The sequence below is a fragment of the Coffea eugenioides genome, chromosome 2, assembly GCF_003713205.1.
Source record: "Coffea eugenioides isolate CCC68of chromosome 2, Ceug_1.0, whole genome shotgun sequence".
NCBI lineage: Eukaryota > Viridiplantae > Streptophyta > Magnoliopsida > Gentianales > Rubiaceae > Coffea > Coffea eugenioides.
Genome location: NC_040036.1, coordinates 33,158,185 through 33,172,664, shown reverse-complemented (window position 1 = coordinate 33,172,664; position 14,480 = coordinate 33,158,185).

Sequence of the window (14,480 nt, the reverse complement as noted above, 5' to 3'; positions counted from 1 at the left end):
CTCGCAACTTGGTGCAAGGAGAAAGGAAAAGTGAAGTTCAAGAAGGAACCCGCGGACTGGAGGAGAAGATCATCCGTAAACACTAGGAGGAGCCTCGAGTTTACAGCCTACAGTTTCTACTTCACCACCCCCACCTTCTAGAGATTTCTGTTCAAGTTGACAACGTGTTCTAGACATATTTTGTTGTTTTGAGCGGAGGAGAATGGAAGCCATTGAGGCTCAACAAAGGCAGATGCAGCAGCATGGTGAATGTCTTCAAAGAATCAAGGAGAAATTGGAAATTGCGGTGCCACCGGAGAAACCTAGAGTTAAGGAAAGAGAAGAGAATATGCCTACGCAGCAATATGACGAAGTGCAAGGAAAATTTAAAACTGTTGATAATGTGGTGATTGGAGAGATTAAGGAAGAGAATAAGAATGTTGAAGAAACAGAAGAATTGGATAGGGGGGAAAGGTTGATAGAGCCAAGAAGTCATCGGTCTTGGAAGAAAAAGAAATTTTCATGATATTGTTATACTTTCAGATGAAACTCCAAAGAGCCTAAAGAGCATGTCTCATCAGTAGACAATCTTTGTTGCAGTAAGTATATGTTAATGTATTCTTTTTCATTTTATTGTTTCTTCTCTTCTTCCTATCAAGTAACCAAAATGTATAAACTAATTTTCTTCCTAGGTTCAATATAAGGTGCAAGAAATTTTAAAGGTGGTTGGTGTCGTAGAGGTGGAAGAGAATAGATTGGAACCATTGGTATTTCTGAAAGAGGTAAGAGATGATCCTTATGTTTTCTTCACTGATTTTAAGATATACTAATTTTTTTATTGAACAGTGTCAGGCAAAAAGTTCTAAAGTACTAGAGAAGGATTTGAAAGCGGCTGTAGACTTTTATTTCAGAGAAATCATTCCTGTAGAGTATGTTGAAGTCTAGTTGCTTTAGTCAATGAAAATATGTCACTATTATGTGATTTTTGTGATCTTCTATTCCATTGTCCACAGTTCCGTGTGAAAAAGTAGATAAGAAAGAGCTTTTCAATACAACAAAAGAACAATTGGAGCGGTTGATAATTGATAAGGAATGTCTAGATGACTCAGTTAAGTTTTTTTTTCTTTTGAATAGTAATAGCTCATTCTTCATTTTCTTTTATTGGTATTTGACTGAATCTGTTAATTTGTTCCATTATTTTAAGATTGTGGTGCAATACTTTCATTCACTTGAAAAAAAGTATCAGCAATTTGTTTTCATCAATCCTATGTTCTAGGTACGTTCTAACATTTTTGCTTATTTTCTTTTGACTTGTAAAATTTATATCTGACTCTTGCTTGTCATTCACTTTGCAGATAAGATGTGTGCTAGAATATCCGTCTATAAAACCCAACATCGTAAAAGCTTATGATTATGAAACCAGGCTGGAACTCATGAAAAATGTAGAAAAGGTATACACATTTTATCATTCTCATTAATTACTTGGTCATCAATAACATTAGAAGTATAGCCATGATTTTATCTATGTACTTCTTTCATAGCTGTTAGCAACTGGGTATTGTTTATTATATGATATTGCAGATTTTCTTTCCCAGACTTTATAGCAGCCATTGGTTTCCAATGATTGCACATGTGAAGGAAAAAGAAGTCTACATAGTTGATCTTGTAGACAATGGATGCACATACTACTAGGGGATAATGCAATTTGTGGTACGTACAAGCGAAATTACATCTTATCTTAATAATGAAAGAATGTAAGATGACCACTGGAGTGTCTTTCTTTTTTTCAATTTTTTTGAGCATAGGAATGGATTTTGACTAAATTCGGGAAGGATGGCCCCTGGACTTTTTTTTTTCTTGTAAATCACAATTCAAGACAGAAGGATGTGACAAGTTGTGGAGTTTTCACAGTGAAAATTATTCATTGTTGGGCAATGGGATGTTAGTTGAACATTATTTAACCCGTAAGTGCAGGGATGCATGTTGTTTTTCTAGTAGGTTTAATTTATTCATTCCAACTCCTAATATTTGTATATACAAATTGATGTTCGCATTACTAGGAAGTTTATTGCCTTGGAGATTGCATTGAAGAAATTGGCAGACCCCTTCAATTATACTCTTTTTCTGAAAGAAAATAAATGGGAAAAGGATACTGATGCCAAAGAAGATTTACAGGATGATGCTAAAGTAAATGCGAAGCATGTGGAGCCAGGGCAATGTATATTGAGCCTATGACATAAATCTATATTTCTGGTATTTTGTAAACTAAAGGAACACATTTGAAATAATTTAGCAAGATCCATAATATTTTCTACCAATGTGGTCAGTTTAATGTCATTGGAGCTTCATTGATGGACTGATGAAAGCAAGTTCTTGTCCCTAATGCTAACTGTTATTCTTGTATAGTTTTGCTCCTTGGCTTTTATCAATGCTAATCTAATTGAAGTTGCTTCATCGTGAGATTTTTGTTTGGCACCTCTTTCTACCATTGCCCATTCAGCTAGCAATTGATTATTTGCTGCTATAGCCACAACTCCAATTCCCATTTTGCTTGTCCTAGTGACCCTTTCCACTACTATTTGTAACTGATGCTATTGGCCACTTCATCCCCCTCTACCTTTTCTCTCCTGGCTTTAGTTGTTTTTGCTATGCTTCTTGCTCCTATGGTTTTCATTGTTTCATCAAATTCTAACTATTCACCTATTGCCTTTTGTATAGTGTGCAAGCTCATTGCATCTTTCCCTTTGAACTCCTTTTCATTTCTATCCTTTCATATTTGCCATAGTACATTGGCTGTGTGCTCCATGTGTTGACTCCCTTCCTTCCTGCTTTTGACTAGAATGGCAGCATTCCACCATTTGTTAAAGTTGTCTGCTTGATCCTCAATACCGTCCCACTGAATTGGTGAGATCTCCCAGGTTTGCTCGGCTTGTCTGCATTTCAGCAGGGCATGTTCTACTGTCTCTGCTTCTTCCCCACAACTAGAGCATATAGGATCTCCTCTTTTAGTTCTCCTAAAGATTGCTTCTCTTGCTGGTAGATTGTTAGACAAACATCTCCATAAGAACATTCTAATTTTATGCTTAATGTTTAGCTTCCATAATGTCTTCCATTCTTGTGCATGCTGGTCATCATAACTTGGGCCTTCTGACACATTTCCTGTTCCCATATTTCTTTCCTCCATTTGCCTTAGCCATTTGTAGCTTGATTTCGCAGTATACTGCCCTCTCCTGCTGTGCAACCAAAAGTATTGATCTTCCTTGTCAGCTAAACTAATGGATATCCTTAGTATATTCTCTGCATCCTCCCTATTAAAGAGTCTAAACACCTTATTCCTGTTCTATCTGAAGTTCATTATTAGCTCCTCTATTTTTTATCGCTCCTACTTTCCACCAGCCTTGTTGGTCTTGCATTTGGGCTATCTGGTATCCGCTTGTCTTTCTAGATGCTTATGCTCCTTCTAGATCCTACCCTTTTCATTAGGCCTTCCTCCACTGCTGCTCTTGCTGTCATTATACTTTACCAGAACCAAAATGAGTTATTTTTTATTTTGCATGTAAACACTAATTCTTGGATCAAGAACCTTTTTTTGTTTTTCTGCTACTGTACATTGTGTCCAGGATCAGCATACTATGGTCAGAAGCCAGACTCTCAGTATGTGTGCACTGAGCTTTGTCAAAAGTTATTGACCAGTCAATACTACTAAGACCTCTGTCTAACCTTTGTTTAATTTTCCCATTCTCCCAATTATTACTCTAGGTCCAAGAATTACCTTTAAACTCAATGTCCACCAATTGAGTCTCATTGATAAACTCTCTAAAGTCTTTAAAGCTCCATTCGTCTCTGTTTCTACTCCCCCATTTCTCCTCATTGGAACAGAGATCATTGAAATCTCCTATTATTATCCATTTGTTTCCCTCACAATTCCTTTCATCTTCTGATCACTTCCCACTGTCTCTTTCTAATTTGTTGATCACAACTAGCATATATACCTATCATCCACTACTCACCTCTCACTTCAAGGTCCTTAATTAGTTCTTCTATGGTGAAAGATGTATGATTGGCTTTCTTGACTTGATACCATTATTCCAAAACATGCACATCCCTCCTGCCTTGTTCATAGCCTCCATAACAAATATCTCATCAAAATTTAATATTCTAATCACATGTAACATGTTAGTGATCTAATGTTTTATGTAATAATTTTTTTCAGTGGAAACTAGCAGTTCTGATAAGGTTTCAAGCAAGAAACTCCTTATTCTAGATTTGAATGGAGTGCTTTTGGCTAGGTCATCTCGTTAAACATGTGACTTTGACCTAAAACCACATTGCTTTGAATTTTTGGAATTCTGCTTGTCATGTTTTGTTGTGCCCATTTGGTCATCAAAACAACGGTATGCTTCAGCCTATATGTTAATTAATTGATTTATACATTATGTCTTCTCTTTTATTTTTCCTCACTTTACTGCATTTCATATTTTTTCCAGCCATAATATTGAACCACTAATTCAAAGCATATCAGAGGAAATGAAGGGATTTCAAGATAAACTTCTTTTCGTTTGGGTGAGACTTCATTTGTAATTATTAGAATTTACAAAATCAGTTTCTTAGCTGAATTTTTGGTAAGTTCTGTTGGAAATTGCTATATTTTGTAGGATCAGTCTTATTGTACTATGACAAACACCAAACATAAAGAAAATAAACCGGAAGATGTGATGTTCAAGGATTTGAAAAAAGTTTGGGGACAGTATAAGTTATATAATCGCTCTAACACATTGTTAGTTGATGACTCTCCATATAAATCATTCCTTAATTCTGTAAGTGTATAGGCTCAAATTTCCTTATGTGATGTATTCTTCTAATCTAGTCTCCATGATGTTCTAACTTTTTCCATTGTTGAATTGTTTAGAGATACAATACCATCTTCCCGACATCTTTTATATATATTCACATGTAAAGGACAATTATCTGGGTGAGAAGCATTTTTTCCTGGCAAAGCAATTTGTATTATTCAACTAACTTGAAATTGTTCAACTAACCTAAAAACAAATATTTACAAATCTTGAAGGAGCTTTTGTATAGCACTTGAAGAAATTGGTCGATGCTGATAATGTAGAAGAGTTCATCAAACAAAATCCTTTCGGCCAATCACCCATAACAGAAGCCAGTGATGATTGGAACTTTTACATGGCATTGTTGACGAGCTTGGATTGCAGCCAGCTATAATTAATTTATTATTTTCTTATTGTTAATTTCTTAAATTGAATTTCTGATTCATGTTGTCTTGTTATGGACTAATGAGTGCTTCTATCTAGGGTGTTGTTGATAGCCGTGAGTTTGAAAAAGGTAAAAAAAGTTGTGAAGTGTTGGACAAACGTGAAGAAAATGTGCTACTACCGAGATGTAAATGACCACGGACGCACCCAGAGAGATATACTCCTAAGGTATAGATTAGGTATATGTTTATAAAACTGGAGCATACTACGTATATTTACATTTACGCTTGTCTTATGCCCAGGCCATTAAAAAAAAAAAAATGTGAAAGTAAGAGGAGGATCCAGATTTTGACCTATCATTATGACAAAGTGTCACCAACCCCTGGAGGCAAAGAAGCTTTCTTCTGAGGGGAGAGATATGCAAAACCAGTTACAGGTTTTCTTCAAATTGTTCAAGAAAATCCGCTGCACATGGTTCATGCGTCACTAAACCGGAAAAATATCGTGGCCGGTTACTTAACAGTCTACCGGTTATATAACAAATTAAGTAAACCATTTGTCTTCAAAACATATCCGGCACCGGTTAAGGTTATTACATATTTCACCAACTCTCTGTCCACAAACCGGTGGAAATAACCGATAGACAGCTCCTAGTAACCGGCCATAGTTACTATCCGTTCCTTTAAACCAGGAACGATTATCTTTTCTCTATCACTACGAGCCTTTTTATTTCTTTCTTGTTTGACACCCAATCTACTCCATCTATTGATTTTGTAATTCCAATTTACTAATATCCATAAAAATGAAAATAATAAATAGAGGACATAGCAAAATATGAAATTATCATAAATCTCAAGGGAGATTTCTGAAATTATCCTTATCTAGAAAGTAGAAACTATCACCTCTTCATAAGTTATTTTTGTGTTCTCTAGAAACGAGAAAAAAATGCAACTGTGCATGGGATTCTCTATGGGCTTCTGCTTTCTTCTTTTTTAAAAAAAAAAAATAGGTGGCTTTTGTTTGTAGTTCTCATGTATTTAGTAAACACACTCCTGGCCAAGTGGCCATTTGGTCTAAACCTATTCTGACAAGCAAACTCTTTTTTGATAGTTTCTAATTTGACGCTATTCAGTCCAAGAAAAAGGTGATTTGATGTTTCACTTTTTTCCGTTGCTTTGTCTCAATTCTCAAGGCCTTTTTAAATGTTACTCCATTTGTTTATATTTAGGCCCTTGAGAAGCAAAAAGAAAGAAGAAATGAGAAGCGGAAAGAAGAAGAAGAAAGGAGAAGAAGAAAAAAAAGAGAAAAGCTTGGAGAAAGGTATTTGCTTCATACTCTTTCTTCCTCAGCAAATGCTTCATCCCATATAAGAAATCTTGGATTAATAATAAGATTAATATGCAAAAAGAAAGAAGAAAGGAGAAGCAGAAAGAAGAAGAAGAAAAAAAGAGAAAAACTTGGAGAAATGTATTTGCTTCGTATTTTTTCTTCCTCAGCAAATGCTTCATCCTATATAAGAAATCCTGGATTAATAATAAGATTAATATGTGGGTCTTACCAAAAAGAGATTAAGTTATTTCAGAAAACACATTCAGCCAACCCCAATCATTCTGTACAGTTTCTTTTAACCATACTGTGAAGTTTCCATCCCACTCAATTTGTCATTGCAATTCTTCCTCCCGAATTTTTGGAGGAAAGTAAAAATAGAGGCCCACTAGCAAGTTGGTGCCTTCAGGAACCAATACATTTACAGTAGATTTACCCTTCCTGGTGCCTTCATCTTCTTCCTATCATCCTGCGACTCTAGTTCTGCCAAAACTGATCCCAAAAGCTTAGGAACTCCCCATGATGATGCAGCAACACCTATTCCAGTTGCCACAACAGCCGCTACTTTCCACATCCCACCAAGCCTTGCCTCATCATCTTCTTCTTCTTTCTTCTTTGGCATCCCTGGTTTACCTGGTGTTGGATAGATAAGTCTCTATATACCTGTTAGCACTTTCTCCCCATTCAACACTGTGAAGGCTATCTAATGCATATTTTGCAAAGTCTAGCTTTGAGTGTGAATATATCCTGCAGAATCGTTATTACATTCACGCATCTCAGCTTAGGCTTTGATCATGGTAATTTGATAGCATCAGTTTCATCTTCCTCAACTTTTAATACTGCTCTCTTTTTCCCCCTTCCCTAATTTCAGATGAACAGAGAACCAATTTTACCCCTGCTTCTGTTGGTTGGGCTGCTGTTAGCTATTATACTTTTGTTGTTTAACATCGCTATGTGCTGCGCCAATGATGGGAAAATGCACGAGGACACGGAAGCAAACTCACCTCCACCAGTGGAGGTAGTAATTCTGGAAGGGATGAAGGCAAATTTGCCCCCTGGAAGAGCTGTGTAGCAAATCTAAAAGTATACCCAATTAGGCCTTGCAATCCTCACATCTAACTTCAATCCTAGAGTTAGATGGTGTTTTGTGTAGTAGGATTGCATTGTCAAGTTATGTATGCATATTATGTTATGTATTCTAAACCTAACTTTCTATTGGGCTATTTTCAACTATATTGAAAATTTGTACAGCGTCCATCCATGGATTGAAGTTAGATGGTGTTTTGTGTAGTAGGATTACATTGTCAAGTTATGTATGCATATTATATTATGTATTCTAAACCTAACTTTCTGTTGGGCTATTTTAAACTATATTGAAAATTCGTACCGCATCCGTTCATGCATTGAGGCATTATTCTGAACCGGATTAAAATCCAGCCATGGATTGTGAAGGTTGTGGATCGGATTCATGCCATGGATTCAAGGTAGAGCGTAAACAACTTTCTGGATAGAATCCGATCCAAAAATCCCGCCTACTAGATTGTAAATCCAGCCATGGATTTCAAGCATCTGTTGGCGTTCGCTGTTTCGGTTAAAACCTGGAGCACAGTTTAATTGCGTTTAGGGTTTAGAGTTCAACATAATAATATTTTATGCCATTCTAATTTGAGAAAAAAAAAACTCATTCTAACTTGGTTGTCTAACACTGGAATGGTAAATAAGTTTTTGCCCATTATGACAGGAAAAAAAAATTTGGATGGAAAGACCATTTTTGAATCTTTTCAGCGTACCAATGCCACATCAGGTCATAGTCTACTTGCCATCTATAGTGATTTATACTCATTAGAGTGTAATTCACATGCCATATCAGTATTCTGTTATCTTCTCTTTTATTATACTTTCACTCATAATGGATTACACTCCACAAGATGTAATAGTGCGAGTCCACAATCAAATCAAATTTTTCAAAATAATTTCGTTATTTTTAAAAACTAAATTATTAACTTTCATTAAATTTTTTACCTTTTGGATTTTTTATTTTCTAAAAAATAATATTATTAATTTTCGAGCTTGAACAATATATCTTTTTCTATCTCTCAAAAACAATATATTATTATTTTCTGAAAAATAATTATGTAACTATTAAACAAATATGTGATGTATCAAATGTTAAAATATCATAATAATCCATACTTAATTAATAATTCTTTATGTAATTAATTGAACTCCATAACATAATATTATATAATTCAAATCAGCAACATTACATGTCGGGCCCATCATAATTCTTTATGTAATTAATTGAACTTCATAGTATAATATTACATAATTTAAATCGACTCCAGCCAGGCCCACCATTTCTCTTTTTCAGCAACATTACATGCATCATCAGAATGATGGGTGTAATGAGCATTACGGATGCATTTGTAACTATGGATGATGTAACTCAGTTTGCACATGATATAAGTTACTTTGCACAACGTGTAATTATATAACAAAATTTTGTTGGCTCTATATATAGTGTGAAAAATGATGTACAAAATGAAATTTGAACCTTATATTTTTTTTGGCTAAATCTTGACCATGAACTTGTAGGAATCCTGTAACTGTTCCTGCCCCAAATCCGAGCATTACACTGCCACAATGGGTGGCCGTGTTTGTGGCCATGTGATGGATCTGCTGGAGATGCTTATACTCAATAATTTATTCAAATGACATTTTACTTTACTTTACTTTGGTCACATTAATACTTTATATGATATCTTACTTCATTTTAGTCAACACTCAATGCCTTAATAACACTCAATATGACTAATTGGGTTATGGATCAATGTTTGAGGTGGGAAGCTTCTTTTCTCCCAATCCTGTGAGTCCCACAGCTTCTGTCTATGAGAATGCTAGAAATTACCAATTTTATTCCTTTGAGGATGTAATTGTAGTTTTTTTTTGGTGATTTTTTTTGGGTGGGGGGAAGGGTTATAATTGAATGATTTTGATTGTTTTCAATGTATCTTTGGATGGGTAGCTATTATTTTGTTGATTGATTTTTCTTAGTTTTGAGGTAAGAAGCTTCTTTTCTCAAAATCCTACAAGTCCTGCAACTTCTGTCTATGAGATTGTTGGAAATTATCGATGTTTTCAATTTTATTCTTCTAAGCATGTAATTGCAGTTTTTTGTTGGGGGGGAAAGGTTTATAATTGAATGATTTTGACTATTTTCAATGTATCTTGAGATGGGCTACTATTATTTTATTGATTGATTTTGGAACTAAAATAGATGGTGGTTTGAATTCTGGTGCTAGCCTACTAATGTCTAAGGAGAAATGCTTAAATGCTTATCTTTGTTCCTATATGTACTCTAAGTTGTGCTCTCAGCACTATGACTTCCTATATCTATTATTTGTTTTTCCTTTCCAATGTTTACAAGATGATCTTCTAATATTCATCTTCTTGATTATGGTTGTTGTTTATTATCTGGAAAATCAAAATTTTTGAACCATACGACAAAGTTTAGGAGGGTTGTAAACAAATCGAGTTGCTTGCGCTTGAGTCAATGTTCGACTTGAACTCGGTCAATACCGAGCTCGAGCAGCTCATATAGCACACAAGTCGAGTTTGAGTCATCTATATATAGGCTCATGAGCTTGTCGAGCAGCTCGTCAAACTAGTTGAAATTACATAAATATGCTTACTTATATAACTAATTACTAAATTAGAGAGCTACAAACAAAGGCCGCCTTTTTTTTTAAGGAGAAAACAGAAGCCCACAAAGAATCCCATGCACAGTTGCATTTTCTTCTCATTTCTAGAGAAGATGAAAAAGAACTTATGAAGAGGTGATAGTTTCTAGATAGGGATAATTTCAAAAACCTCCCTTGAGATTTCTGATAATTTCATATTTTGCTATGTCCTCTATTTATTATCTTCATTTTTATGGATATTAGTAAATTGGAATTACAAAATCAATAGATGGAGTAGATTGGGTGTCAAACAAGAAAGAAATGAAGAGGCTCACAGTGATAAAAAAAAAATAATCGTCCCTGGTTTAAAGGAACAAATAGTAACCATGGCCGGTTACTAGGAGCTGCCTACCAGTTATTTGCACCGATTTGTGGACAAAGAGTTGGTGAAATTAGCAACAACCTTAACCGGCACCGGATATATTCTGAAGAGAAATGGTTTACTCAACCGGTTATATAATGGTAGACTGTTATGAAGTAACCAGCCGCAGCTTTTTCCTGATTTAGTGATGCCTGAACCATGTGCAGTGGCCAAAAAAGCTCATGGAAAGCAATGTTGAGGAATAAAGTATGTATAAGTTACATCACAAATATGTAGAAATAAAAAGAGCATAAAATGCTAAAGAAAAAAAAACTGCTGATGTGTAAATCGAACAAATTACTAATTTATTTCATTGGATAAAATTAATGGATGTGAGTGATAAAGAGCTGGGTTAGCAATATTCAATTGCAAATAGGAAAAATTTGAAAGGAACAGATAATACCCGGCCACGGTTACTAGGAGAAGTGGACCGGTTATGTACACTAGTTTGTGGACAGAGAGTTAGAGATATTAGCAACGATCATAATCGGTGCCGGTTACCTTCTGATGACAAACGGTTTATTAACCGACCGCGGTTTAGTCTTCCTGTTTAGTAACGGCTAAATCGTGTGTAGTAGCTTTTCTTGCACAATTTGAGTTCTTTTTGAATGGGAATTTCAAGTGACGATTTGTAGCTGTACTTTGAAGATTTCATCTCAAGTGTATCATTTTTAATAAGCTATAAGTGGGCTTTATTGTACACTTTTATTTGTTTATCCAAATTCCTTTTCACTGATCCTTTTGATAGTTTAGATAATAAGGCAGGTTTAAAGCTTTAGAAATTTTCACTTTGCTCCTTGTGAGATCGACTCGAACACCTCATCTATATTGCAAAGTGAACTATATACTTGCAAATACGAGGGTTTTCGAATAAACTTGCTAGTCCAAATTTGTAGTATAATTAAACATCGTCACCTACGTCTCCAAAATTTATAATTTTATAACTGCTAGAACCACCATTTGACATAATGTAAGTCGTATGAACGACTCAGCCCCAAATTCACCACTTAATTTCTCCAAAAGAGCCCAAAAAGTTACAGCATTCACCTGGACATCACTTGTAATTTTTCAGATTGTGCAGTTGTGCAAGATTCACTACATCTTGAGATATATAACTCAGTTAACCATGATTCTTGAACATTCAGAGTAGAGAGATACCCATGAAGAGGTCTTGAGTAATTCAAACCACAAAGCCCTGTAACTCTGAGTAATGACTGTAAGCATGGCAATACTAAATAAATATAGATAGTCTAATTGATACTAAAGATTGTTGCAAGATAAACATTCATACTAGCCACAATGACCACGTACCAGTTGGATATCAACAGGCTAGCACCAGAATTCAAACCACCATCTATTTTAGTTCCACATGTCTTTTGGCAAGAAATATAGACACCTTTATCACCACAGGTCTAGATCTGATCAACTCAAAGATACAGACATCTCCACAATGCAACTTTTTACCCTTAGCAAATTGACTCCAACCCTTGCTCAGACAGGCACTTGTACCATCTCCTTTAACTGTAACACGAATAGTCCACTTGTTTCCATCAAAATCCTGAAGATCAACAAATTTCCTACCAGCATGTAAATAAGTGCGATAAAGGGCACTTGGAACATGCACAACAACTTTACAACTTTACAAATAGACATCTCCACATTTTCTTCATACTTGTCAAACACTTTACAACTTTTCTTAGCTCTTTCAAACTTATGGCTATATGCCTAACAAAACAACATGAATCAGAATTTCAGTAATCGGCTTTTCAATTGTATTAGAATAACTCTTCCCCACATCCTCTCCGGTTTCAGTTGTATTAGAATTGACTTTGAGGGAATTAGGTTACTACTATGGTTTCTATTTTAGATGAGTTACAATGAAAGGGAAGGCTGAATACTAACCCAACTCCATGAGGTGGTGCATTTCAATTTGCCTTATACTCTTTTTCTTACCCTTGTAAACTCTACAGAATAGATTGTTATTAGTGAAATCTTGATGTCTAACTCTGGCTGAAGTCCTGACCGGTCGTTGTCCAACAGATTGAAGACATTCACAAATATCTTTAAAACTATGAAACTTCTTGGTTCCTACACTTGTAGAATATTCAATAAAAGTCCTCTCCTCAGACCTCTGTTGGTCATGGATTGGGCCGTTGGTGCCCATCTCTATGTCTATATAAAAAAAAAGATAAATTAGTGAATGATTTATAAAATTAGAAAATCATATCATGTATGGAAAGAAAGAATATTACTTTGAAAATCAAAATACAATGTGTTATTTTGCTCATCACCATCATTGAACGCTTCCTCTAGCTGTTGACTTGCATAGGATGTGCCCTTTTCATGTTAACTGTTAGTAAACATCTCTTCATCTATACAACAAAAAAAAAGATAAAATAGAAAAATGAAATTAGTAAGTAAATCATAGAATTAGAAACTCATATATATTGTTAGACATAAAATCATATATATTCTTAGACATACAATGTGTTTAACTATACCTAAAGTATTGATTCGAGGACTCCTAGGATTAGAGGTTTCAAATCCTCCAGTGGTTGAGATGTTCACTTCATTAGCATGCACCAAAAAAATTGCAATCATATACACAATGAAAAAGTTTTATGTAATCAAATTAAGTAATATACATGTACTGCTCGTGTTAAGAAGCAAATGAGTGGCACGTTGATTCCAAGCATTCATAAAAACCAAATGTATATCAGGCCAATTCTTCTTACTTGCCCCTTGCCTTGATTGGTTCATCTTGGAATCCAAATACTTCTGTGCTTATCACGAAGCTCAGTACAAGATTGTTGACGGGCCTCTCTATCTTGTCCAATAAGAGGGTCATGAAGATATACCCTTTCCATGCACAAAATGGAAGTGAAAGCACTGCCCATCCAAAGTTGCTGTCCATATGGGGCTGGAAAAAAGTCTTCGGGCAATCGCTCATAAGGAGACCTTATGATCTATTATGAAACACAAATATAAGAAAAATTAGGGAAAATAGCTAATATTTTTAAAATGTGATCATCAAAATTTGATTCAACACATTCGATCATTTACCAAAAAATAACATACCTGATTTGTCTCCAAGCTTTCAAAGAGCTGCAAAAAGGAATCGACTTCTAGCCTACTTTGACGGTTCATGAACAGCTACTTCAGTAGCCTACTCCATTCCACCATCAGCTGGAAGTTCATGGGAACATTATTGATAAGTGGGGCATCACAATGGGAGCCATAAATGATCTGTTGTGCAACAACGAGCAGATGCTTCAATATGAATAACTGCAAGAGAAAGTGAAAAATTAATTCAAACATGAAATAAGAAAGAAATATACTATAATCGTAAATAAACTATACCATATCCTTACCGACAAAAAATGGAAATGCCCCCATAGAGAGTGGGTTTCGTCCAATTTGACTTTTCTCAAGCTAATTTAGAGGAAGGCTAGCATCGCTGCTCCCCAAGCAAAATCTTTGATCCTATCAGTGTCTTTAGAAAAATTTAAATAGATAAGAGGAACTATATTATTGGAGGAGGGAACAATTACTGATCTCATCAAATATAGGACTAGTGCTCACATGGTAGCATCGTCTTCTAGCTCAAATTTATTGAATATCTTCCTTAGAGAATTCAAAGTGAATCCTCTCTTTCGCTTGTTTAATTTTTGTCTCTCACCCATCAATCTATCCTACAAAGCATATAACTGTTCCTCCCCAAACCTTGTTGTGATAACTAGTTTGCTGTCTATTGGCAAACATGTTATTCTTAATACATCTTCCAATCCAATGAATAACTTATCTTCCCTAAAGACTAAACATCCATTTTCGTTATCATAATAATTGACAACAGCGGTC